This window comes from Emydura macquarii, unplaced genomic scaffold (assembly GCF_026122565.2).
Source record: "Emydura macquarii macquarii isolate MOO-44397 ecotype Brisbane River unplaced genomic scaffold, CSIRO-AGI_Emac_v2 contig_2524, whole genome shotgun sequence".
NCBI lineage: Eukaryota > Metazoa > Chordata > Testudines > Chelidae > Emydura > Emydura macquarii.
The window spans coordinates 21,181-45,964 of record NW_027132661.1 but is presented as its reverse complement, the minus strand read 5'-3'; the positions used below and the strand labels follow the sequence as shown (position 1 = coordinate 45,964).

At 47.8% G+C, this 24,784-nt stretch overlaps 1 pseudogene; it reads right to left on the bottom strand.

Annotated features, from left to right (window-relative positions):
* Window positions 1-97: 97 nt before the first annotated feature.
* On the bottom strand, window positions 98-5,832 carry LOC137163330 (C-type lectin domain family 2 member D-like; annotated as a pseudogene).
* Window positions 5,833-24,784: the final 18,952 nt, after the last annotated feature.

The following is a 24,784-nucleotide window of genomic DNA, read 5'->3' as shown; positions in this document are numbered from 1 at the left end:
GAATAGCAAATCTGAATGTTCTGTGAGAGTGCAGTGTAACAGGAGCTAAGCACTGCAGAGGGACCCTCAGAGAGAAAGGCCTGTGGACTCTGCAGACCCAGAGTCTCTCTGTCCCACACCTCGAGCTGCTGACCCAGTTCTCATCACTCAGATATGCACAGTCACCTCCTCCTCTTATCAGAAATCTGCAACACAGACAACGGGGGCTGGAGTCAGGGAGTGCTGGGCATTTCCCATCACTTACACACACAGGCAGGTCAGGAAAGGGAGGAGCTGCAAGCATGGACATCTGCCCCATTTCAGACTCCTCCCTGGCAGAAGGGGGGAAATAGCAAGTACTGCAGGGCAAGGAGAGGAGAAAGGGGCTGGGGGCTGAAAAATGACAGCTGGGGCTTCCAGTGATCTCTTTATGCTGGGTAGATATTTGACACAACTTGCTCGCCCCTCAACTTTTCCTGAGGCTCTCACCTAGACCCAGATTTCTCTCCAGTCCCATTTGGCCCAAAGGGGAGAGATTCCACAGGCCTCTCTCACATGGCAGCAAACAGCAGCAGCTTCCCATGGAAAAGAGTTTGATACAATCCTCCACGGGCAGCTCCGGTACTCTCAGAGTGTTGCAAGCCTGTTTCAAACCCTACAGGCCATCAGGACAGACTCTTACTAGTGAAATGAGACTTCTTTCTAGCACCGTACAAGGGAGAAACCTCAAGTTACACCAACTGTGCAGAGCAGACGTTAGTCTCCATACTACACAGCTCAGAAGAGTTAAGGTGTTCAACTTCCACTGGGACATCCCACTGGGGGGAAGGTAGCTCTTGTGAACATCCAGTCCAATGGAGCAGCAGCCTTCCCAGTGCCCAGGGCTGCGCTGTATTGTACAGCCCGTGGGGCAGGGACCATTCAGCCCCAAAGGGCAGAGATTCCACAGGTCACTCATATACAATCTGTGTGGCACCCTCTCTGAAACTTGTTCTGTGTTTGTACACTGTCTAGCACAATGGGGCCCTGGTCTAGGGCTCCTAAGTGCTTCAATAATACAAATAATAATGACAACACTGCACTGGGACCTCAAATGCTGGTGGAATATTGGTTTTAATCTATGAAAACCAAATACCAATAAGAAAACACACACAGAAACACCCCCAACCCCTTCAAACTTGGTTAGATAAATTCTTGTTCCACTGGCAGCACAGCGACACCTGTGAGCTAACACTGACAACGTTACTACAGGGAAAGGGACTCACTGGAGGTTGAATTCGGTGCCATTGGGCCATCTCCAGGGTTGGCCCGGCTCCCTCTGGAGGCCGATCCAACGGTCCAAGAAGCCCTTATAGCGCAGCAGGAAATCCTGCAAAATAAGACAAACCAAATTATATTTAGGCCCCTGGCTGTGGTGCTCGCCTGCCCTGTGGCTCTGTGTGGCCACTGCTCAGAAGTTCAGGTTTGGATGGGCCACCCGTAGTTTGCCAGCTGAGAGCCCCAGGTCCGACAACGCCAGCCCAACCTGGGCCACAAGGAGCTGAAAACAAGTCACAGTCTAAACAAACTAGCTGTGAGTCACAAGACAGGATTCTGCTAGAGCAACAGTTCTTCCCTCCACCGGCCCCTTCTAGGTTTGGAAGGGGTCAGAGCTGGCCAGCGAAGGGCCATCAGGACAGTAGCTGGCAGCTCCGCTCTGTGACAGCAGCCTCAGCCAGTGAGCCAATCGCTGACCGAGAATCCCAGTTTGCTGGAAGCCCCATCAGACTGGGATCTGCTCAGCTGGGAGCCTGGGGACACGTGCAGGAGCTGGGGGCTGCTCAGTGGCCATCTTCATCCCCCTCTATCTCCATCCCCACATCCATGTTTACATGGACAGACCTGCCCCTGCCCTTCTCCAGTCTGGGCAACTCTGGCGTTGCTGGCACCTGCCAGGCTCCTTCCCAGCACTTTGCACATAACGTCCCCCGCTCAGCCAAACAGGCAGGATCTGCTCTGAGGAAGGGCCGAGCTCACTCCCAGCAGAGCCCAGGAGCCTTAGTGCTTCCCCGGACAGGGACACAGAGCGCCCCCATGGAGTCACTGCCTGTGGTGAGTTGGAGAGGCAGGTTCTCGACAGGCAGCCAGTGGCCAGGGCCAGCCCAGCCCTACAGAGAGGGATCCTCCCACCTGGGGCTCTGGGGAAGAGGAGGGTGGGCTGAGCGTGAGGCATCCCTGTGACCCCTGACTGTGAGCCCAGCTCTAGCCAGGGCTGGGATTCGGCTGCCAGAAACACTCTCAGGTTTCCCAGCATAAGAAGAACAGGGCAATTTCTGGGATACGGGGCTGAGTCCAACCTGATTCCAGTCCTGCCAAGCCCCATCTGTTGGGATAAAGCATCTGCCGCTCGCTCACCTTTTCCTGCTCACTGTTGATCCCAGCCAAGGAGGCATTGAGAGAAGAGCACTGGCTCTGGCTGTAGGTCCAGTTCCCTTCAGTCTCTGAGAAATAATAGCATTTCCCTCGGTATCCGATCCAGCCCTCCGGGCAGCAGGGCCCAGCAAGGGAGGCCGGAGCAGCAGAGGTGGTTTGGATTTTTCCACTGAAAATGAGGTAAGTAATACAGGGTCAGAGACTGTGTCCCCCAGCCTGATTCTGTATCTGAGCGAATGAGGGGAGAGAATCCCTCAGATCCAGGCTGCTGGCTCCTTACACCCCTGGCAGCTGTGCTGAGTGAGGAAATAGGCCATTTGAAACAAGATGGGCAACTGACCCCCTCCTCATTAGTGGCTTAGTTTTGGGGGTCCAATTCACTGAAATCGCAGCTAACAAGCAACCAAGAGCAGAGTGTGATAAACCCAGATGCACCATGAAGGCGTGGAGCAGGCAGGTAGGGGGAACATTACCTAATGGCTGGCACAGACGAATATTCAAACCAAATAAAAATAAAGATTGTGTGGGATGCTAGTCGACTAACCCAGGGACATCCTGCTAACCCAGCCAGCTGGCTCCCCAGCCAGGCTCTGTGCTTTAGAGCTGTATCTTGGGATGAAGATGGGATTGGACTCACATTAGAGAACAAACCCCAACAGCACTAATCTGTGCAAGGGACAGGCTCCCAGAGAATCTGATGCTAGAGCCAGCCCAGCAGAGATTTGTTTAATGTAAGTGTCTGCACCAGTGAGAATTCAAGGGATGTTCCCAGCCCTGGGTGGTGGGAGGTGACTAACACAGCTCAGAGAATGTTATCCTGTGCTTAAAAGAAGCCTGTGCAGAGGTTTAGGAGCCATGTGAATTAGTTTTACAAAGTGCTGTTCCCACAGACATGAATAGCCACTAGGTGGCACCAGACGCTCAGAAATGGGAACCGTCTGTGTGGTTAAGAGGTGAGTTAAAAAGGTTCAGTGCCAAAGTCACCCTTTAAAGAGACGGTTCAGCTGGGACCTGCCCCAACAGCCTTCAGCAAATGAATCTGTCCCAATTCACAGGGAAATTCAGTGAGCACCCGACTCCGGCAACGTCCTTTTGAAAACCCCAGCCCCACTTTCTCTTCCCAGTGTAGTAGCAGGGACAGAGTTATGCAAAACTCTTTGGAAAGCCTCCCTGAAATTTAACCCTTTCAGGGGAGCAGCAGCAGTCGGGTCTAGCACCAAGGACACATCGGAAGGGCCAGTGCAGTAGGTTAATGCTCAGAGGCAGAGTTATTATGTCTAACAGCTAAGTCAGGACAGTCATTTTAGATCCACTGGATTCACTGGTTAGTCACTTCCCTGCCACACCAGAAACAGGGGAGCAGAAACTGGGTGGGCCAGGCTCCTTACCTGCTAGAAATGCTGCTAGGGTAGCGATGATGATCAGAACTGGGACTGTAACTGGCACTAGGACTTGCCAGGAAGCACATTTCCTGAGCTTGACGTTAGACCCAGAGCCTGAAAGAGACAAAGCCTGAGAGCTTCTGGAGAGCAGACACATTAACAGGATCAGTGTCTGAGTGTCGGTCTAGCAAGTCTCTATTGTGACTCCCAGGGTACTTCCCTCCCCGCTCTGTGTACAGACAGTAACTACACCCCCCTAGTCCGAGGGCTAAACACAATAATAAACTCGCCCAGTCCCAAATCACCCCCACACTCACCCAACCAGCACATAGTTAAATGGCTCCTAGGACTAGAAGATACCACTGGACTGTTGAATTTCTCCCACTGCTCCTGCATAGACTCTCAGATCTGCTACCCAGACTGACTCTCGGCTTACAGATGAGCAGAGGAGAGAAGGGCTGGGAATGTGTCACGCACTCACCTTTTTTCTGTTCCCAACAAAGAAAAAGCGGACACAAAAATAAGAAACTCAGGACTCGTCTACACTTAAAATTCTGCAGCTGCACTGCTGTAGCATTTCAGTAATAACACTACCCACGCCAAAGGGAGGGCTTCTGTCTGAGTAGCTATTCCACCTCTGTGAGAGATGATAGTGAGCTTGATAGGAGAATTCTCCTGTCGTTCTAGTGCTCTCTACCCAGGGATTTAGGTCGGTTTAAAATGAATCATTCAAGGCTGTGGATTTTTCACACCCTTGAAAAGTAGTCTGTTATATCCACCTAATTTCCTTGTGCCTGCCAACTCCAGCTGCACTCATCCCCCTGGATTAAGTCAGGCAGTCAGAGACCACTCAGACGTTGGGCCACTCAACCCCTGCCTCTCCCTTTAGCTCATGCAAAATCCATCTGGTGTCAGAGCCGTCTGAAGACATCCCCAGAACAGACTGCAGCCTCTGACCGTCCGAGAAACAAGGGGTTCGGTTTTTCTATTTGCAGCTACAATACAGCCAGGTTCACAGCATTTAACAGAAGAATCACTGGGAGATGCTGGGGGAGCCATCCTGGGACAGACCCACTGAGTTTTCTAAGCCTCCTTCTCTAGATGTAAGTGCAGTTACATGAGGGCAGAGTAGCAAAGGCATCAGATGTACAACAGGATCTCCTTCCTGTCCCACATACAGGAGCCTCTGTGCTGAGAGTCGGAAGCAAGCCCCAGGTCCCCCAGACTAAGGACTGACCTCTCTGGGCCCTGCCCCAGGGTTCACACAAAGGTCCGATCTCTCAGACTCCCTGCAACCCTTGACTTTCCTTGGCTGAAGAAAGTTTCCTTTGAAAACTTGATTATCAGGACAGTTTTAAGTCTAACAACAGAGAGGGGATTTTCCATCAGTGACAGTGACACACCGACAGAGGGGTACTCAGGGGAATGACTCCTGGCCGACCCCATGGGAGATGAAGCTTCCAGCTCCAGCATGTGTGAGATTTGGAGATCTCAACATCCCCATCCCCCTCTTCCTGCACAGCAGCTTTAGGAAGAGCTCAGGGCCACTTCTCGCAGGCACAGCAACTGCACCAGCAAAAATGCAGGAGCAGATGGTGTTACCTGCCACCCCCAAACTTGGATTCATTTTCATGCACACGCAGGGTCTTGCCTCCATGCAATGGTTTGGATGTGCACCTCTCACTTTTCACAGAGAGGGAACACAAAAATGAAGCAGACCAGAGGGAGACGGGGACCAGGATTTCAGAGGGGTAGCAACCTCTGCCCACTGCAAGACCTTTGGCCAAATGCAGGCACACAAAGTGTAAGCAGCAGGGACAAGCTGGGTACCTGTTCCATAGGAGCTCACTGGCACACTCAGTTTCCTGCTGCACCCACACGTGTTAGTTTGAACAGGTTCAGGCACCGTTGAAAGTGTGTCCCCTTCTGGACATGCCTCAGTGACTCTGCCCAGCCTCTTCACATCATCTAGCTCCCCTCTTTTCTCAATAGGTTCACACGGGTTAAGGGCCTCCTTTAGCTGCTGTTCCCCATCAGTGGGACACCCTCCTTCTTCCATCTCTCCTCTCACACCGCAAGCCTGCTGGGCTCCAATCAGCTCCTTCTTAGGGGCTATGACATCTGATTCAGGGCTTGTCTATATTCAGACGTGCACTATTTTAGTTTACTGTCTGAAGTTAACCCAGGTGCAAGTGTGTGCACGTGGACACTGATTATGGTTTGAACCAGGCTGATTTGATTTAGCTTAAGTCCTTTAGGAAGAGTTTGAAGCTAAACCTAAATAAGACTGTACACATATACGCTTGCACCAGTTTAACTCCAGCTGGCAGGTGCAGATGTATGTGTAGATGAGTTCTCAGAGGCTGCAAGGTCGGTTCCAAGCAGAGGCAGATGTCCCAGCCCCAACTCCAATCTCTCTGGTTAAGCCAGACTCCAAGCTGTAAGACAGTGTAAGAGGCGGTATCATTCGTTTGTGATTCCTTCTTGCTGTGAGTGGTTCTGCTCTTTCAAGGACCCCCAGGACCATTAGCAAGTGCAACAAAAATGGAATGCATTTTCCCGCATCCCCGTGCCAGATTTCCTGAAGAGCCATTCCCCCACCCTCCCCAGCCATTATCAGTGGGTGCCATAATAATTAAATCTCTCCCTTCTCACCAGCCCAGAGCACGGGTGAGATGGGGCAACACAGAGATTTGTTCCCCCACCAGCTACAGGAAACCACCTCTGGGTATGAGTGAGGGGAGGGAGCAGCCCCACTTATTGACAGCCAGGTGCCTACAATTGTTCTGTTCACTTTCAGAGTGTGACAGAGTCCCCAGGGACTGGGCTCCGGAACTACTCGTGGTGCAGCCAGTCAGGACTCTGGTGCTTCGGAGTCTGCCCCCTCGGGTCTCCACACACCAGTGCAGCCACCTCCTGACTCTGGCCTCTGAGGGTTCAGTACTCCTGCTCCGTCTGAACTCCCCCTGTGGGTCCTCCTGGATGGGACCTTGGGGAGCTTTTCCACACCCCAAAGGGCCATGCTTCCCCACCTTGCAGTCAGAAGCGATTCACAGCCAGCATGGAAGTCAGAAGAGTTTATTAGTTCTCAGAATCACAGTGTAAACAGACTTTGGTAGCAGATAAATTGGAAGTTCAAGCAGCGACCAACTGTGGAGTCTTGGAGCCGTGCTCTCGGGTCCCTACCCCATCGACCCCTCGTGGGCAACTCCCTTCCTCCCAGCCCCCAGACATACCTCCCCTGCTCTGGCCCCTCCCCTGTCCTCTGTCTCTTTCCCAGGCAAGATATTATAACCTGTTCTAGCTGGTTTCACCCAGGAGGGCAGAGGGCTCTCTCCTGGTCTGGGTACCTGTGGCTGGGGTGGCCCATGCACCCTCTAGTGATCTCTGCAATGATCACACACCCTGGTCCCATCACCGAAATACATGAGTAACATACGGGGAAAACACATGAACAACATATGGGTGGAAACTGAGGCACACACACAGCACTCAGAGAAAACATTAGGGCATCTCCACTTCGTCACATTGAGCAATTAAGCAAATGCAACAACGAAAATACCTTTCATCCCCCTCCACCAGTCCACCAAACTCTCCCACTCCTAGTCATCAGTGGGAGCCATAGTTAAATCCCCTCCCCCAGCCCAAAGAGCTATAAAAAGAGCTACACACAGGAATTTGGTCTCTCATCACTGATGTGAAACCCCCTATATTGGTGGATTTTAGGAAGGAAGAATCCTTCCCTGACAGACAGGTGTGTGTGCGCGTGAGGAGGGAAGAGCACCTGCTTTGCTACTCCCACAGGCCAAGTGAAGAGGGTGATGGGGAAGGAGCCACCCACATGTACATCCTGGCCAGTCTGCAATCTCCTCTACACAGACAGAGATGCAGCTCCTCACTGAACACAGGGTAGAAACCAGGGGGAGTGGGGAGGATAAAGAAAAAAAGATGACTTTAAATGGGTTTTTTAAATTTTTTTATTTAAATTAAAATTTTTGTTCTTTCTAAAAATAAGCCTGTTTAAAATGAAGTCTGAATTTGATATATTAAGACCTAAGTTTGTTATAATCTCTTTAATGAGTTAAATAAAAACTCAGTATGCTGAATCCATGAGCCCCTATCAAAATCTTTGAGTTAATGGGGTTCTTCTACAGAACGATTAATAAATCAGAGGAAAATATTCTAATTTTTTATGCAAGATTTATACAAAAAGCACAATAGGCCATGTACTGTATATAGGGCTTGATCCCCTGAGGGACACAGGGGTTATGCTACTGGGTGCAAGATTGTTAATAAAAAGAAATTTCATGTGCTGTTTTGTGTTTAATTAAATTCTAGTTACCATCCCACTGCACCTTGATACAGGTCACCAGCAAAAGTTAATTATCTAGTAAATAAGCAACATCTCGTCATTTTCTAACAGACTAAATTCTAACAGGTCCTATGAATAAGAATCTGTAAATATCAACCTTTGTAATTGTGTCAATAGATGTCTCTAGTCACAGTGTAACATTACCCTCCTAGGCAGCAAGATGATGTACCAGATTTAGTGTGAAGGGTCTATTTAGTCGCACCTTGACCTGTATCAATGGTTACCAGTGAGAAACCCCTTCTCTTCAGCAAATAACTGAAGTACAAATGGAAAAGCTGATTGACATCAATGAAAAGAGAGAGACTTCCCACTTGGTGATTTAACCCCACGCACCCTGGCACAAGCCTCTGCCCACCACAGCCCAGTGCAACTCTCAGCCTCAGCTGCTCTGCGGGCAGTAACGGGGGGCAGTGAAAAGGACAGTCTGCCCTGCCCGTGCCTGGGGGGGCTATGAAGAGGGAGGCCGCACAGGGGGCAGCAACCAGCAAGAGGAGCTCTGCCCCAGAGATGGGGGATTTGGGGGCGCTGCCGTGGAGCAGACCAGGAGCCCCACAGGAGCTCTGCCCTGGCACGACTGGGGGGCGGGGACACACAGACAGGGGAAGCCACAGCGGGTCAGGCTCCCCTGCCACTACGGAGCTCCCCAGCCGCGCGCTCCGCTCACTCTCCGAAGGGCGCCGGGCTCAGTCAGTGACGGGGAGCGGCGCAGCCTCGCACCCCAGCCAGGGCTGCCCGCACTGAGCCCGCCAGACCCAGCCGCATCCCCGCCGCCGCCCGCTCGGGAACCGGCCACAGCCTCTCCTCTTACCTCTGACCCCCAGGAAACCAGCGCCGCCGCCTGGGGCCGGTCCATCGGCCATTGCGGAACCCAACGGAGAGAGGAGAGCGCGGGCAGCCCCGGCCCTTCATAGCCTCTCCGTGCAGCGGGCGGGGGATGCCCCCGGCCGCGCTCACTTCTCAGAAGCCCCGCATCAGCCTCGTTCCCGCTACTCATGCAGTCTTGCTCCCCCGCCCCCCGCCGCTGGGGTGAGGGGCGCCGCTTCCCTACTCCCCCCCAGCATTGTCCCCTGCCTCAGTTGCTGAGGGGTCGGGGTCTGACCCTGCCGCTCCCACCGCACTTGGTCTAGTCAGGCAATGGGGCAGCCTGGCCCAGGGGATAATGAGGAGAGGAGGGGAGGGGGCAAGGGTCTGAACTGGGATGGGGAGGAGGCAGCGCTGAGGATATTTCAGCCCAGAAGGGACAGCAGCTCACCTGCCTGTGGACAAGCGGCCTCCCCACATAACTGCACAGGCCGGAGCCAGGTCAGCCTAAACATTAAACATCGACTAGGCCTTGGGCAGGGAGCGGGCACTGACTGAGCTAGTCATGTAGGAGCCTGGGCACTCAGAATGGGAGGATCTAAGCCCCGACCTCAAGTCAGGCCCCTCAATAACTTGTAAGGATCTGCCCTCTTGCATGGAAACTGACCTGCCTGGTCTTCCCAGGGGTTGCGCCATGCCTTAGCTAACTCAAGTCAGCAGTACATCTTGCCTTCTGGTGAAGACAAGCCCCTAAGCAGTGCTATACCACAAACAGCTTATTGAGCCAACAAGTGGTTGGGTTGTTTCTAAAAATTAAATTCATTTTCTGAGAATTAAGGTTGATACAAGGCACGTTTCAAACCCGCTTGAGAGCTTGTGCACACTGGAGTTTGCACCACTTTAAAAATCTATTTTAAATAAATCTAGTTGCTGTAGTTTAGACCAGCCCTCAGTATGGCCCAGCTCCTCAAACATCACCCAGTGGTTTCAATGGGAGTTATGCACTTTGAAGATCTGTGCTCATATTCTCAGCACATGATAGCTCTTACATTGTTCACAGGAGTTTCTCTCTTCCAGAAATCTGAGCAGGGGAAGCTCAATGGGTAAAATGATCAGAGCTCTATTGAATAATAGAGCTTTGAATTTGTATCAGGTGAGAATCTGTCCCTCCATCTTTAATAGTCATCCTGAATTCCAGGGTAATTGAAATTTGGGAAGGATTTCCCTCTCTCTAAACCTCATCTCCTACTTTAGCTTCTGTGGAAAAAGGATTGATGTTCATCAAAAAACTTTTAAAATGACAATTAAGTTTGCTCATAAATGCACATGTATACACACACCTCTACTTTTTCAGACTACGATTAAAAGTTAAGGCCAAGATTTTAAAAAATGGCTAGTGAATTTGGATGCTAAAGTAGCACCCATCCTCTGAAAAATCAAGCTCATCGCGACGTGAAAAGTCAGGCTTCTTTTAAATGTCTCAGTTCAGACTCAAGCCACTTTTGAAAAATCTTGGGCAACATGATACAAAGATCTATTCAACAGCGAAAGATTGCAATGTGCAGGAGCTAGCACAGTAAGATTCCTCTCTCAGTCACAACCTCTGGGAGCTAACAATTTCAATCATTATGATTTCAATTCAATTGCGTATGGCTACCTATGTGTTTTTCAAAATAGCTTTGCACTCAACAGCTTTAGGTTCTCTGGTACCTACACAGCGCCCTGATCTTGCAGACTATTTTAATCAAATGAGTGGTCCCATTAAGTTTAATCATGCCCATAAAGTTACACACATGCCTAAATCTGACCCACTTAAATACCTATACAACTTTAACACAGTCACAGCAAAGGGGGAAGCTGCTCTACAGATAACTCTGGCCAATAAAAGACATATGAAGGAATGCAACAGGGAAACCCTTCCACTCCAGCACACCCCCAAACCCACTCCCACAACGAATGAATGACCACATGCACACATAGCAGAATAGTACAATGAGTATAGGAAAGGGAAATATTTCTTTACAGAGAGAATGAATGGAGAAAAATGGGGTGGGAGGGGAGGAAGAGGAGGAAGCAGTAAAACAAGGTTACATCCAATATGAGGCCCCCCACAGGCCCATTTGTACTCTGCCAATATGACAGGATAAATACCAACTCCTGCTTCCAGACTTGGAGTTTAGGAATCATGGGTAGAGTTGCAGTCCGGCAGTGACCCTTGGGTGCTCCTGGTCATTTTCACTGCCAGTGAACTTTCCCCAACAAACCCCTCCAGTGCCCTCTTCTGCCACTTTCTGCAAACCCACATAGCGAGACAACATCTCCACTTAGCTAGCTACAGCCTCCCTCCTTATTGCCAATGCAAGGTCACAAACCCCGGTACTCACCACCCCACACAGCTCTGGATAATGGGGATACTGGCTCCAGCTCCCATTTTATAGCAGCAGTTTTTGGTTTTAGTCATTTTGTTTATAAATCTTGTTATTTGCCCTCCATTTTGTGTCCCCTTCTTCCTCATAATTTGGCACCCTTTCTGAGCAGAGATGGGAAGTTAGGATATGAAAAGGTCACATGATATAGATCTGCCCAGCAACAACTGGGGTATTTAAGGGCTGAGCTGCCCGCACTCGCATGCTACCTACCCTAGTGGTAATCATACCTGCTGGTGCTGTTCTTGTCATCTCACCCTGCTTACTAGAAGAGAAGAACCTACCTGTTGTGTTCCTGGTGTCTGTTGCAACACAGTACCTGATATGTCCACTTCTCGCCCCCACCTAACCACCTGGTGCATCAGCAAAACCTCAACCTGACCTTTTTAGGCCATTTCCTCGCCCCTCCTGAAACTGACCTTATTAGGCCATTTCCTCGCCCCTCCTGAAACTGACCAGGTGACCGAGAGCAGCTGCCTCATCACCCAGCCAAAGGTTTGTCCTGGTTCAAATATCTCCCCTCCAATCCCGAGAAACCTTGGCTACCTGAAGCCCCTAGTATAAAACCGGGGCACGCCCCAGGCTCTGGTTGAGAGAGCTCACTGTCTGCCAGACTGATCATCTGGCCTGTCACTATCTCTCCCACTCCCGCCTGACTCCAGCACACAAGCCGTCTTTCTGTGTTTCTGCTGTTCAGCAAGCTTCTGGGTGTCATGTTGCAGCTCTTTCTGATGCTGGTAAGACGTTAACTCTTTCTCTCCTCTCTCCCTTTTAGCTTTCGTTTAAAACTTGCTCTAGAAGTAATAGCCGTACCCCCCCCTCCATCCGTATAAGTAAAAGGTAATCTAGTTTTTATTTTCCTGTTGTTTAAATAAACCCTTAATTTCCAACCGACTCATTATTGTCTCTCGGGGATCATTAACCTGTCGGGTCATGGCGTCACGAACAGGATTCCCTGAAAGACAGAGTGGGGGCATTGGAAAAGAAGAAATGTCCCTATGCTAGAAATATGAAAGAAAGAAAAAAAAAATAGACAGGCTTTTGGCCATGCTATGTGGCATCATTGGCTGGCATTCAGTAAAAAATTGCTGCCAAAAGAAACTCTGATCCACTTTATTCAAGGGTCAGAGATCAGAACGGTTTGGGTCTAACATCTGTAAGATCCCTGTAAATGTTTGTCTCTGTCTCTGTCTGTGTATGCTTGTCAGCATGTGTGCGTGTGAATGAAGATACCTGTGTCTCTGTAATTATTGTGTTAAGACTGTTTTCTTAAGTGTTACATTGGTAATACTGTTTCCTTAAGTAAAAAACTATATTAAGGTTGGTACAGTGTTAATAATTTTCCCATAAATACTATTTATTAAGTTTCTGTATTCCCAATGGAGGTGGCTTGTTGCCTCATCCCCTAGAAAAAGATCTTGTGATATTTGCTATTTGGGTAACCTTAGAAATTCAAGGGGAGAACAGTAAGCATGCCATTGTTGTTGTGAATAAGGAAATATAATTTGTGTACAGAAATGTAAATCTAAGCAAGAATTTTCCCCAGCCAAAAGCACATTAGAAATCCACTTAAGAAAAGTGTTTTTTTTTAATCTTTCAGGACTATAAAGAAAAAACTGGTACCAGTGAAACACCTAAAGGACAAAACCATGGAGCTATTGTTGCAACAAGTTTTGTGTTTTATGTTTTGTCTTGTTTACTAACATTGTTGTGTTGTGTTTTGTATTTTGTTACTGTTATTGTGTTTAGTATTGTAGGTACTGCATTAAGCAAAAAGGAACCAGGAAGTACTGTAAATCAATGAATTTGGTAAAAGGAATCCTAAAATTAGATGCTTTTGTAGTATTGTACCAATTAAAGAATGTGATTTTAAATTTCTAGTTCCTAAATTCACCAGCAGCCTTTTTACCAAATTCTGATCAGGGCAGCACCAAGCTCCACACTTCCTAATTGCAAAAGGAACTGTTGGGTTTAAGTTGTGCAAAAGATCTGCAAGCAGTTTTTGCTGCAGTTTTGTGTCATCTCTAATAATCTACTAAAGATGATGTATTTCTTGTATTTTCCTGTAAAACCTGTACTGCTTGAAACGAATTTAACTGTTCCACTGTATATCACAAGTCCAAGGGTACAGTATGAGTTAAGCCCCGTTAAAGGGGAAGAAATCCCAAATTCTGTAAGTGTTACAGGCAGCAGTTTATCTGCTGTGGGGGAGGTGACCCCCTGTGTACTGTCTGTGAAGCAGGCAGAAAGCACAGCTCATGCTGGTGGAGGATTTATCAGTTAATATATCAGAAGTGGTTGTGGATTCAACTAAGACACAAACCAAAAAAAAAAAAAGTTCCTAAGCCTGTGTCTGTTGGGGGCGATAACTTGCCCGTGGGGAAAGCCACCTCAATCCCCAAAAGTTAGTTTGTGAACAGCCATGTGGGCTGGGATGAAAGGAAAATTTAAAATTATTGGAAATTTAAAAGAAGCAGTTTTTCTGCAGAGGGAAAGTTTAGCTCCAATCATCCCTCTAAGAGCAGACAGGGTGTGCCTCTCACCTTATGCAAAGTGAGGAAACACCAGTGGTGTCAAATTTGGTCCTGGATTTAACTGAAACCCAGAAAGAGTCTATTGGGGCTCAGGGAAATGTTTCTTTGGAGCAGCCTCTAGCTGAAAAGAACAGGGGTAGAATTTCTGTGAAAAATGGTTTGTTGCCTAAAACTGCTCCTAAAAGAATAAAACCCCCCTGATAAGCCCTTACAAGCAGTCTTCTGCAATTGAAGGGTGTAAAAGTGAATTAAGTCAGCTCAGGATGAGTCACCGCCTGTAGCAAGGGACAGATTAGATGTGAAGAAAAGTGGTTTAGTTTTTAACTACCAAAGTTTTTCAAATGTAAATGAATGCACTAACTTTGTTTTAGAAAGGTTCAGTTTGGATACCTTAAAAAGGTTTCAGATGGGATAAAAATATATTAAGAGCTTGAACGGCCCTGTAACCAAATGGCTGTGGTTAATCATTATGGTGGACCTCCCTTTAAAACCTAGCCCAAACTTGAAAGGGATAGCAGTTAAACTTATGCAAATTACCTGCCTTACAGGGCGGGGAAAGATCCACCCATGGCGGTAAGCAAGGAAAATTCCCCTTGGGTGTGGCCAGCTGAGAATGGGTTGGGCATGTCTGTAATGGCTCTGTATTGGAGCCACAAGTGAAATGAGTCTGTTAGGGCTCAACAACAACAAAGAAAAAAAGGGGGTTTCTTTGGAGGGGGAAAAATGTGTGGGTTCTTAAGCCTAATGCCACTACCTCCCGTAACCCTATTCCCAAAAAAAGTGTACACTCCAGAACGTACCCCAACTCTTATCTGGTTCAGCTGGGTAATACCCCTGCTACCCTACTGGCACACCATAACTGGCTCAATGTTAGTTCATAATCCACGCTCCACACGGGGGCATCCGAACCGTGTATGTTTATTTTGTTTTACAGACAATCGTTCCAGTTGCGCGGCTAGTTCAAGTCCCCCGCCAAAACCCCCTCCAAGCCTGGAAGGAAGCCTTTGTGTGGGAAGAGGTCCTCGCTAAAAATCTTACCCAAGTGCCCCCAAAATATGTGTTGTCTGTTCGGCCCCCATGGCACTGCGTGGCAGTGTCCCCTTTCAATGAAAGCTTTACCCCTTAATCTCTCGACCACTTTGTCAAGCAATCTATTCACCACCAGCCCTGTTGCCCAAAGTTTGCCTGTATCTCTGTTGTCACTAACCGCATGTCCCCCACGCCTCCTGCGTCGCCTTTCTGGGCGAATCTCCGCCCACCTCAGTGGGATTCTATCCCACTTGCACCGCTTTGTTCATTGGACCAAGCCCGCTCTCCCGTTCCACTGCCTCATACAATCAATTGTATGCTAATTTCCTTGGTAGTACCCTCCCTCATCTTCTCCGTCACCCTTCCAGTGTCTGTGCCATGGGGCAGTTACAAATCACAGGAGGGGGCCTCTATCATCACCCTCCCCGCCTGTTTGGCCCCTTCACTAAGTGTGACACTCACACCCAGGAGCAATCAGGGTGGACCCGGTTTTCATCTGCTGTTGATTCCCTTTTCTGGGGGTATGTTCAGTTCAACTCCCTCAGCTATGCTCTTACCCTGGAACAAATTAACGCTCTTTCCTCATCTTTGGAACGTCTCACTAACCTCACAGCTCAAGGTTTTTCTCAAACTCAAACCTCCCTCACCATTCTTGGAGACTACGCTGAACAAAATCGCCTATGTTACAAACTCTATTGCAAAAGGACTTTTGCCTAGCCTTGGAAGATTTAGATCCTCGTTTTGCTAGCCGATGCTGTCTGCGCCTCAAGCCCGGGTGGAACAACCTGACCCATGTCATCAGTGACCTCACAGTCTTTGTCCACGCAGGTCCGGGAAGATCGCAAACGCTGGGACTGGTGGCAAACCAGCCTCACCTCATTGGGACTTGGGTCGTGGGCTACCTCACTCAAGCATTGGTTAATCCTTGCATTGTTTGTTACTTGCCCTTATTGTCGGTATTTCCCTTGTCAAACATATTACTAAAACCGTTGCTGCTTTACCTGTGCAAGTTAAGTATACCCCTCCCAGTGGAGGAAGATCTGCAAACCTCTGACCCCATTTCTGTATTGTTTAAGTCGGTGTAATCGCTTCGTGCTCGGAGTCTTCCCCTTACCCACCCTCCATCCTCCCCTCTGTTCACCCGTCCTCGGGGGGTCTGTGGTGTAGCTGTGACCGGTGGGTGCTCGGGCTGGCCACGGGGGCATGTTGCAACACAGTACCTGATATGTCCACCTCTTGCCCCCACCTAACCACGTGGCGTGTCAGCAAAACCTCAACCTGACCTTATTAGGCCATTTCCTCACCCCTCCTGAAACTGACCAGGTGACCGAGAGCAGCTGCCTCATCACCCAGCCAAAGGTTTGTCCTGGTTCAAATATCTCCCCTCCAATCCCGAGCAACCTTGGCTACCTGAAGCCCCTAGTATAAAACCGGGGCACGCCCCAGGCTCCGGTTGAGAGAGCTCACCGTCCGCCAGACTGATCATCTGGCCCGTCCCTCTCTCTCCCGCTCCCGCCTGACTCCGAGCGTGTATCGAATCGTACAAGCCGTCTTTCTGTGTTTCTGCTATTCAGCAAGCTTCTGGGTGTCATGTTGCAGCTCTTTCTGATGCTGGTAAGACGTTAACCCTTTCTCTCCTCTCTCCCTTTTAGCTTTCGTTTAAAACTTGCTCTAAAAGTAAGCCGTACCCCCCCTCCCATCCATATAAGTAAAAGGTAATTTAGTTTTTATATTCCTGTTGTTTAAATAGACCCTTAATTTCCAACCGACTCATTATTGTCTCTCGGGGATCATTAACCTGTCGGGTCAGTGTCCTATGTCCTTGTTGTTCCTCTCCCACTGTTTATCGTGTGTCACTGTCCTGTCATCCCGACCCTGATTCAGGATGGTGTTAATCGGCTGTCCCTTGCCTTGTGGAGGCTGCTGATGTACCCCATTTAATGATAACTTTTTGTTAATTACCCATCTTGGTTTTAATTTAGGGTCCTTTGAATTAGATTATCTAGCAAGCTTCTTTTTTCATTAATAAATTGTCATCTTTATTCATTACAGATCAATTATCTTCTCCCGTTTGTGGGAGGGTAAGGATCACTGCTAGTGACAGATAAAGTAGGGGTGGAACCAAGCAAAGGGGGTCCTTTTAAAGATTACCTTCCCAATTCAAATCCCATTTTAGTGAAAGGCTTTGCAGAAGTTGGTCCTTCTCAGGTGGTTCCTCCCAGCTTCTGTCCTGGGTTGTCCCCAAAACTTCAGGCTGATTCTTGGCTGCTTTGCGATTGGAAAGCCTATTCACTTTTAGTCCTTTTGTCTGGAGAGAAAGGCATATACCTTGTTGCTCTCCCTCTCTCCATCACTGCCTTTGCCTCAGGACAAGTTTTAAAGAGCCACGCTCTCTAAACCCCAAGGGGGTTACACCTAAAAATCAAGCGGTCTGATTCAGAGGGAGTTTCTAAGTCCTGAGCATTTTTAAATAATGTGGCCAAGAGTGACAGTATGTTCGAAATGCAGATAAAGTCATAAGGTTATGCTGTGGATTATGTGTAATTCTTTATTATTGAATGCAAAATTCACCCAGATTTCTCTTCTATCACTGAGATGCCAAGTATCAGTTTCACATTCTCATTTAGGTCCTACTCAGGCAGACACATGCTTAATTTTACTCACATGAATCATGTTAAGCATGTGTATAAGTGTTTTCAGAATCTGGAGGCCTTGATTTTCGAATTTAAAAAAAGTAAGTTGATCTGAGTGTTACTAACCACGAGCATTAAGCTATCAGACTTGAGAAACTGCAACTTGTACAAAATCCAGCAGCATGCCTTCTCAGCAGCACAGGCAATTGTGGGTACATCACACCTATCCTCTACCCACTACAGAGGCATCCCAGAGACCATCACATCAATATCTGAGTTCTCTTCAAGGTGCTTAACAGAAAGGGCCCAGGACACCCAAGATCTCACTTAACCTTCGGGTAGAAAGTTCCCTTTTGCCTGGGGAGCAGATTAAGTTAGTCTGTACAGGAGACAGACCCTTCTTGGGGTTCAGTTCAAGGCAGTGGAAAAGTATTTAAGAAACAGAACAATTATTACCACCTTCTGGCACCAGAACAGGGTTTTTACCCTGACTAGGAAGATCTGCTCCATGAAGACCAGTTGTAACTTTGCTATTGCTTTTACATTGAAGGTGCTCACTGATGGGCAGCAAAACAAAATCCTATGACAGAACCACCCATCACAGATGCTAGTTCCATCACGTAGTGCACTATACAATGGCACTCATACCATAACGAGGGCGCAGTATGTTAACTTGAATAGCCATGTCTAAAATCAGAGCTTGATGTTACAAATAGCTTTAGGTAACCCGCTCCCCCTAAAAAAAGCTCACCACCTTCCAAAGAGCATAAAATTGTGCTTCTAAAAAAAAAAAAAAAAAAAAAAATCTAAGTACCCACTAGCTACTAAAGAATAGTTTCTGCAGCACTTCCTTACCTGGTCTGATGTTGGGTGGGATTGTGCCTCAGTTTACCTCTGGCCAAATTCCCTTCAGCAGTTAGGCAATCAATTTAGTTTAGCTTTCCACAGTCACTATGCCAACAAATGTTCCCCTTCCCCCACCCACCTTCTAGGAAAGTGAGAATCCAAATGGGTTACAGTCCCCTTCAGCTTCTCCTCTTGGTAGCAGGGTTCACAGAAGTCCACAATTCTCACTCCAGTGAGTTTGTGCTACCTGCTTCACTAGATGCAGAGGAATGAATGGGTGGAGTGGAAAGGGGTGGTTCAGGGTTTGTGTCTTTGTTTGGATGTGGGTGAGGGAGAGATCAGGGCTCCCTGCACTCTTCTCCTCCTGCCACTGGCTGAGTGGTCTTGATGGGGGCCTCCTCTCTGATAGCAGGTCTTGGAATGAACAAGCACAGATGCAGGGGTCAGCTCCCCTATTCTCAGAGTGATAGTCCCAGTCTCTCTGCAGACTCAAGCAGATGTTTGGAACATCTGTGGGAAGAGATGATCATCTCTTACCCAAGGATACAAACTTTAACAAATACAAGGACACTCGAGTCTGAGGTAGTCAAAGGACTCCAGGAGCCAGGGCCCTAGTCAGGGTCCATAGTGTTAATGCCTTAATTGGGTCCTGATGAATCCCACTCAGAAGCAGACTTCCTCTCATTACTTGGACAGACACACACAGTTCCAAATATAACAGGTCCTTAACCTGTTCCATACCAGGTTAAGACCTGCCATCTAGCTGGGATTCTATCCTCAATTAGGGCAATGTGAATGCAACTGCATCTTCACAACCCTCCTAGACTGAGAACTCTTGAACCATAAGACCAGCTGTGGCTTCCCAGCATGCCTACAGTGACTTATGGGAACTGCAGCCCACAGCCAGAGAACCTCCATCCAACTGGAGGCCCTTCTCCACCTAACACACACGATCAAACTAAAACAGCACTCCAGATTTTGGGGCCAGAAATTTAGGCACCTAAATATGCTTTGATGATCTGGGTCTTGCTCCCTCTGAGCTCTGGAAAACCTACAAACTCAGGAGCATCTGAGAACGGGGAGCTCCAACATAAAGTGGTTTTTTAACATCCACCAGAGCAGCCACACCTGTGATATCATTGGAATCCCAGGGCTCATTCAGAAAGCAAGCAGAAATGTGGGACTAGAAGGGACCTCGATAAGTCTAGGTCAGTTCTGCCTCTGTACATGGGACTAAGTATTATATAGATCAGCGATTTCAAATGTGGCCAAAAGCAGATTTTTTTTCTACCACAGCCTCCAAACCAAAGCACAGGTGAAGATTTGGGGGGGGGTGCCCCAAACGAGTGGCCCCTCCCTGCCGTGCACAGCTCCTGCAGTTGTTACAAACGGCAGCGAGATGTGCTGTGTTGTTGTTTGCGCTGGTGCTATCAGCAGGGATCAGCACCCTGCACCACAACACAGCCTCCTCAGGGGCCCCAGGCAGCACCTCTGGAGACAAGTGATTCCGGAGTGCAAGGTGCTGGAGGTGGCTCTTGTCAGTGGAAATTGCCGTGGCATTTGGTCATCAGAGCTCTCCCTCCCTCCCACCCAGCCAGAGCACAGGGAATCTGGACTTCACAGGAGGCTGGTGAGTTCCCAATCCACCCTCCCTGAGGCGGGTTCTTGCTGACTGGCTGCAGGAGGCAGGGACAGAGAGACAGGTTTGTCAGAACAGCCACCAGCAAGTGTAGGCAGCCACACTCTGAGGCCACCGAAGATTTTTTTTTTTTTTTTTTTTTGGTGAAAGCCTCTGGTATAGATTCCGGGACAATCTAGACCAAGCCTCTCACCTGATTCTTCTCTGTTTCTGTGATTCCACCCTAGCTGTCAGATCGGTTGATAATCATGTGTTGAGATGAGTAATGAGCTGGTCTGAGATGAATCTGAGGAGAGAAAGCAGAATAATTCTTTTAGAGGATCACTAATATACTATAGAGAATCAAAACTTGGATTAAAATTTCTGTTTGAGCAAGAGGAGGGTCACTGGACAATACTTATCTGCTCAGTAAGTGCTCAGTCTGTCTGTACGCCCCAGGGATGTACCTACAAAGGAAGAACAATGTTACTAAGCAAAGCTCCTGAGGATCAATTCAAGAAGTCCACTGGAATGAGATGTCTGATGTTTTTGGATGCACCTTGGAACGAAAGGGTTGTTTTAAGGTGGTGAGCACAAAGTAATTTTAGCCCTCAAAATTACTACATTTTTACTTTGGAAAACAAGGTTTGGTAGGCTGAAATTGACCATTATTCTAATCAATGCTAATTCAGGGGAGTGACACCCATATTATGTTGTTAAGATCCCCTGACTTTGGAGCCTCCACAATTACAGACGATTATGAATAAAATCCAAAGAGTGCACAAGCAAACAAACCATGGTTATTTCAGAAATTAACATTCCTCCACAAAAACACAAGACCAGGGCAAAGATTTTCTGTCAAAATGCATTTTCAACAAAAAAATTGGGTTTTTGACTAAATGAAGTCAAAGTTTTGATGTCATGTTGCAGAAGCAGCACTTTTGCAAGAAGGTTGCTTCCTTTTGCTACTTGGATATTTTAAGTGCTATTTTGTTGCTGCTCTTTGCTTGCTTAGATGAGATGAAATTAGCAGACTGACCTAAATGTTAGTATTTTAGTTCAGAAAAAGACTTTTTAAAAAACTATTATAATTTTAGTGAAGTTAGAAGACACTTTTTTAGGGGCTGGGTTGGATTTAAATACTTGTGGCTAACACCTGTATGGGATGGTAGCATATTTAACATATGAACATGCAATTTACCACACTAATACATATACAACAGGACTGGAATTTTTCTTTCCCAAGTTTACAGAGACCCTGCAACAATAACCATGAGATGAGGAACTGAGCTATGCATTTCAGTGGGCTGTTAGTGCCAAAACCTGCACTTTGGGGCCTCTGCCACTAGCCCCACCCAGCAGAGGACTGGGTGCAGCAGGCTCAGCCCTAGCTGATCCAAGCAGACACACTCAGGTCTCCATCACCCCCACACCTTCCCTGTACCTAGGAAGAAGGTGGCAGTGAGAACTGGGGACTTTTAAACCCTGCAAGCCAAAAATCATTTAAAAAAATCTCACCCTTCATTTGCTCGTTCCCTTTTTGTAAAAGGGGGGATAATAATCCTTCATCTGGCCTGTATTTTGATTGTAAGATCTTTGCAGCAGGGACCATCTCTCACTATGTCACTGTGCCATTTACTTTGTTTATGCTGTAAAGGTTTTCTTTACAATCAAAACAGCTAGAGACTATTTTTTAAATGAAAGCTGAGACTCTATCGAACAAGAACACATCTAAGAAGAGGCATTATGTTGGGTACTGGCCTAATCTGAGTCCTGGTTGCTGCAGGGTTTTTTTTTGTTTTGTTTTGTTTTTTAAATAAACAGTCGGAAAGAAACATACAGAACAGGGCCAAAAATCCCCAGCTATCTGCTTCCTTGTTGGGAGAGGATGGTGTTTGCTGTAGTGAATTGCTTCACTAGTTGGAGTGGAAACACTGCAGCTGGGGTGGCTGATTCCCTGATGATAGGGAAGTTGGGGGAGAAGACGGAACCCAACAAAGATGTGCAGGCCCCACAACTGCTAGTTTCTCTGCCTATAACACACACATGCACAATGTTAAGATATGTCTACACTACAGTAGGAGTTATGGTGCTGCAGCCATGACACTGTAGCATAGATACTACAGCAACTGAAGGGATTTTTTTCTTGCTGTAGTTTATCTGCCTCACTGAGAGGCTATAGCTAGGTCTTCCTTCCATTGACCTACCTGTGTGTACGGTGCGGGTAGGATGACATAACTATGGCAATCAGAGCACAAAATATTTCACAGCCCTGAGTAATGTTACCTGGTTCTCTTAAGACTTAGGTGTAGACCAGGTGCAACCAGCACCAGCTGCCCTTCTGAAGGCCAATTGGCTGCCATCAGGCACTCTGTATCTGTTCATAGAGTATACCTGTTCTGCAGCACTTCCTGCTGGCTAAGTGTGGCACTACAGGCACTTCCTGCCTCAGTTTCCTTCATTCAGTGTCCCCATTAACTTTACACACACACACACGTAGGTCCATGCTAGAGAAGTGTCTTAGTCCATTACCCAAGTCACAAATAAAGATAACCCCTTTGAGAGAAACACAAGCCTACTAAAAACATCCCAAATGAACAAAAGGGTTCTTCTGCCCTTCAGCTCACCATCTGGGCCCTGTTCCCAGTCCCTTTCACTAATTATGAGAGTCTTTCTGGGTCCAGGATAGAGCCCCTAGCCTGCTTTTCCTGGAGTACCATTCTCAGCCCCCACTGGACCTTACACCTTCTCTGCTCCAATACAGAGCAGTGCACCCAGGCTGGTTCCCCTGGAGTACCCAGCTTCCTGCAGACTCTGACTCAGAGCCTTCTACAGGACCAAGCCTGTTTGTCTCACTCAGCCCTTTTATAAGGCCTAGGTGTCTATTAAGCTATCACCAAACCCTCTTAGTCCCACCCCCTCAGGCTGGAAAGCAGCTAATTAATTATGGCACAAGTAAGGCTGGGCCCATTTCCCTGTAAAGGGGCGAGTCAAGCTGCATCAGTCTACAGTATGGCCAACTCGTCTATTCAAAACTCATAAGCCAGGTCCCCCCAAAACAGTCACGGAGTGAAATGCCTGCAAGCTGCATAGAAAGTTTAAAAAAAATATAATAGAGACTCAAATTAAATATATACCCCAAATTAAAAAGAATAGTAAGAGGACAAAACAAAAAAAATGGAAAAGAAATTGATATACATCAGCCTTGTTATTTCCAATGGAATCCCTAACACACTTTAAACCAAATGCACTGCTTTAGATAAAACAGATTTTAAGTGATTACAAGTCAGAGGAAAACAAGTCAGATTTGCTCAAGATAAAACAAGAAGCAAAACGCATTCTAAACTAAGCTGAGCATTTCAGCAACCTTACCATCTTAGAGGATTCTCACTCCAGGCTGGCTGGTCTGCCTCCAGCCAGGCCTTCCCCCTGTGATCAGCACTTCAGCTGCTTGGCTGTGTTTGTAGATAGAGGTGGAAGAGAGCGCGAACAGCAAAATCCCTCTCCTTTTTAACATGTTCCTTCTCCCCGCTCTGGGGCCTCGCCTCTCCTTTTAGGGTCAGGTGACAGATAGTGTCCGTGCATGGTTCCTTCCATGCCCTCAGTCACTGTGGTCTTTTGTTGACGTCTAGGCCAGTCCTTTGTTCTTGGAATGCTGAGCTGGGGTACTCTATACAAGTCCTAATGAGGTTGCAATGGCTCTTTGTAGGGCGCGCAAGATTATTGTAACGTGAGGCCATCTTAGCATGGCAAGACTAGGCCCTGGAGCAAGAGCAGGCTTTATGAGCAAAAATAGGCCTCCTGAGGCCAGGCCTCGGGAGCTGGAAATACCATTGAGGCCTGGAAATACCCTCGGGATGAAAACAGAAGTAGGCTGACTGCAGAACCAGTTTAAACCAGCTAAGGGCCAGCTTTAGCAGTAAACAACTAACCACAGCTCATTGTAGATTGGTCCCTAGCTAACTGCCAATAGAAACAACAACAAGTGTTAAGGCCCAATCCCTAAGCGGATTGAAATATAACCAATGAGCTTATTTCTAGAATCAGGGAGAGGGGTATATTAGAGACCCCCGGGTGCCACCCTGCCCAAGGCTCTCTGTAGATCCGTGGGGGTACTAGCGGATGCTACATGGCAGGTCGGCTCCTTGCTTGCAGCTCGCTTACAGGATGGTAACGGGCTTCCCCATCCTCATTGTGGTAAGTGCCTAGGTCGCACTGCTAGCAGCTTGCTAATAGCTTAAGATTTGTAACTCTCATAGCTTAAGCGCTGTTTGAATAAACAATTGTGTGGGCACTTCCTTCTCAGGCTGCTCCTTTCTCAACACCAAGATCTCAAATAACAAACCCTCCATCTCGGCAGAGCACACTCTTTAGCTCTGCAGAATTTTGCCTAGATTTGTCTCAAACCGTTAGACACATATTTGGGAATTTTACATAGCGAAGCCTCATAACCGTACACAACATTGCAACAAACAGGAGGGAGCAATCAGAATTACATGAGCTCTGTCCCTCTTGAACTTCAGCAGGAGAGGCCACAGTGGGGGAAGGCATAAAGAAGGTCCTGGTCCCACGGGAGGAGGAGAGCATTGCCCAGAGAGTGCTGTCCTATCCCTGCCCTGGAACAGAATCACACACACTTCTTCTGGTAAGTGGCGAACAGATCTGTGGATGATGTTCCCCACTGTGTGAATAAGTCGTGAAGTACTGACAGGTGCATCTCCCATTTGTGGTCATGCAGGAATGTGCGACTGA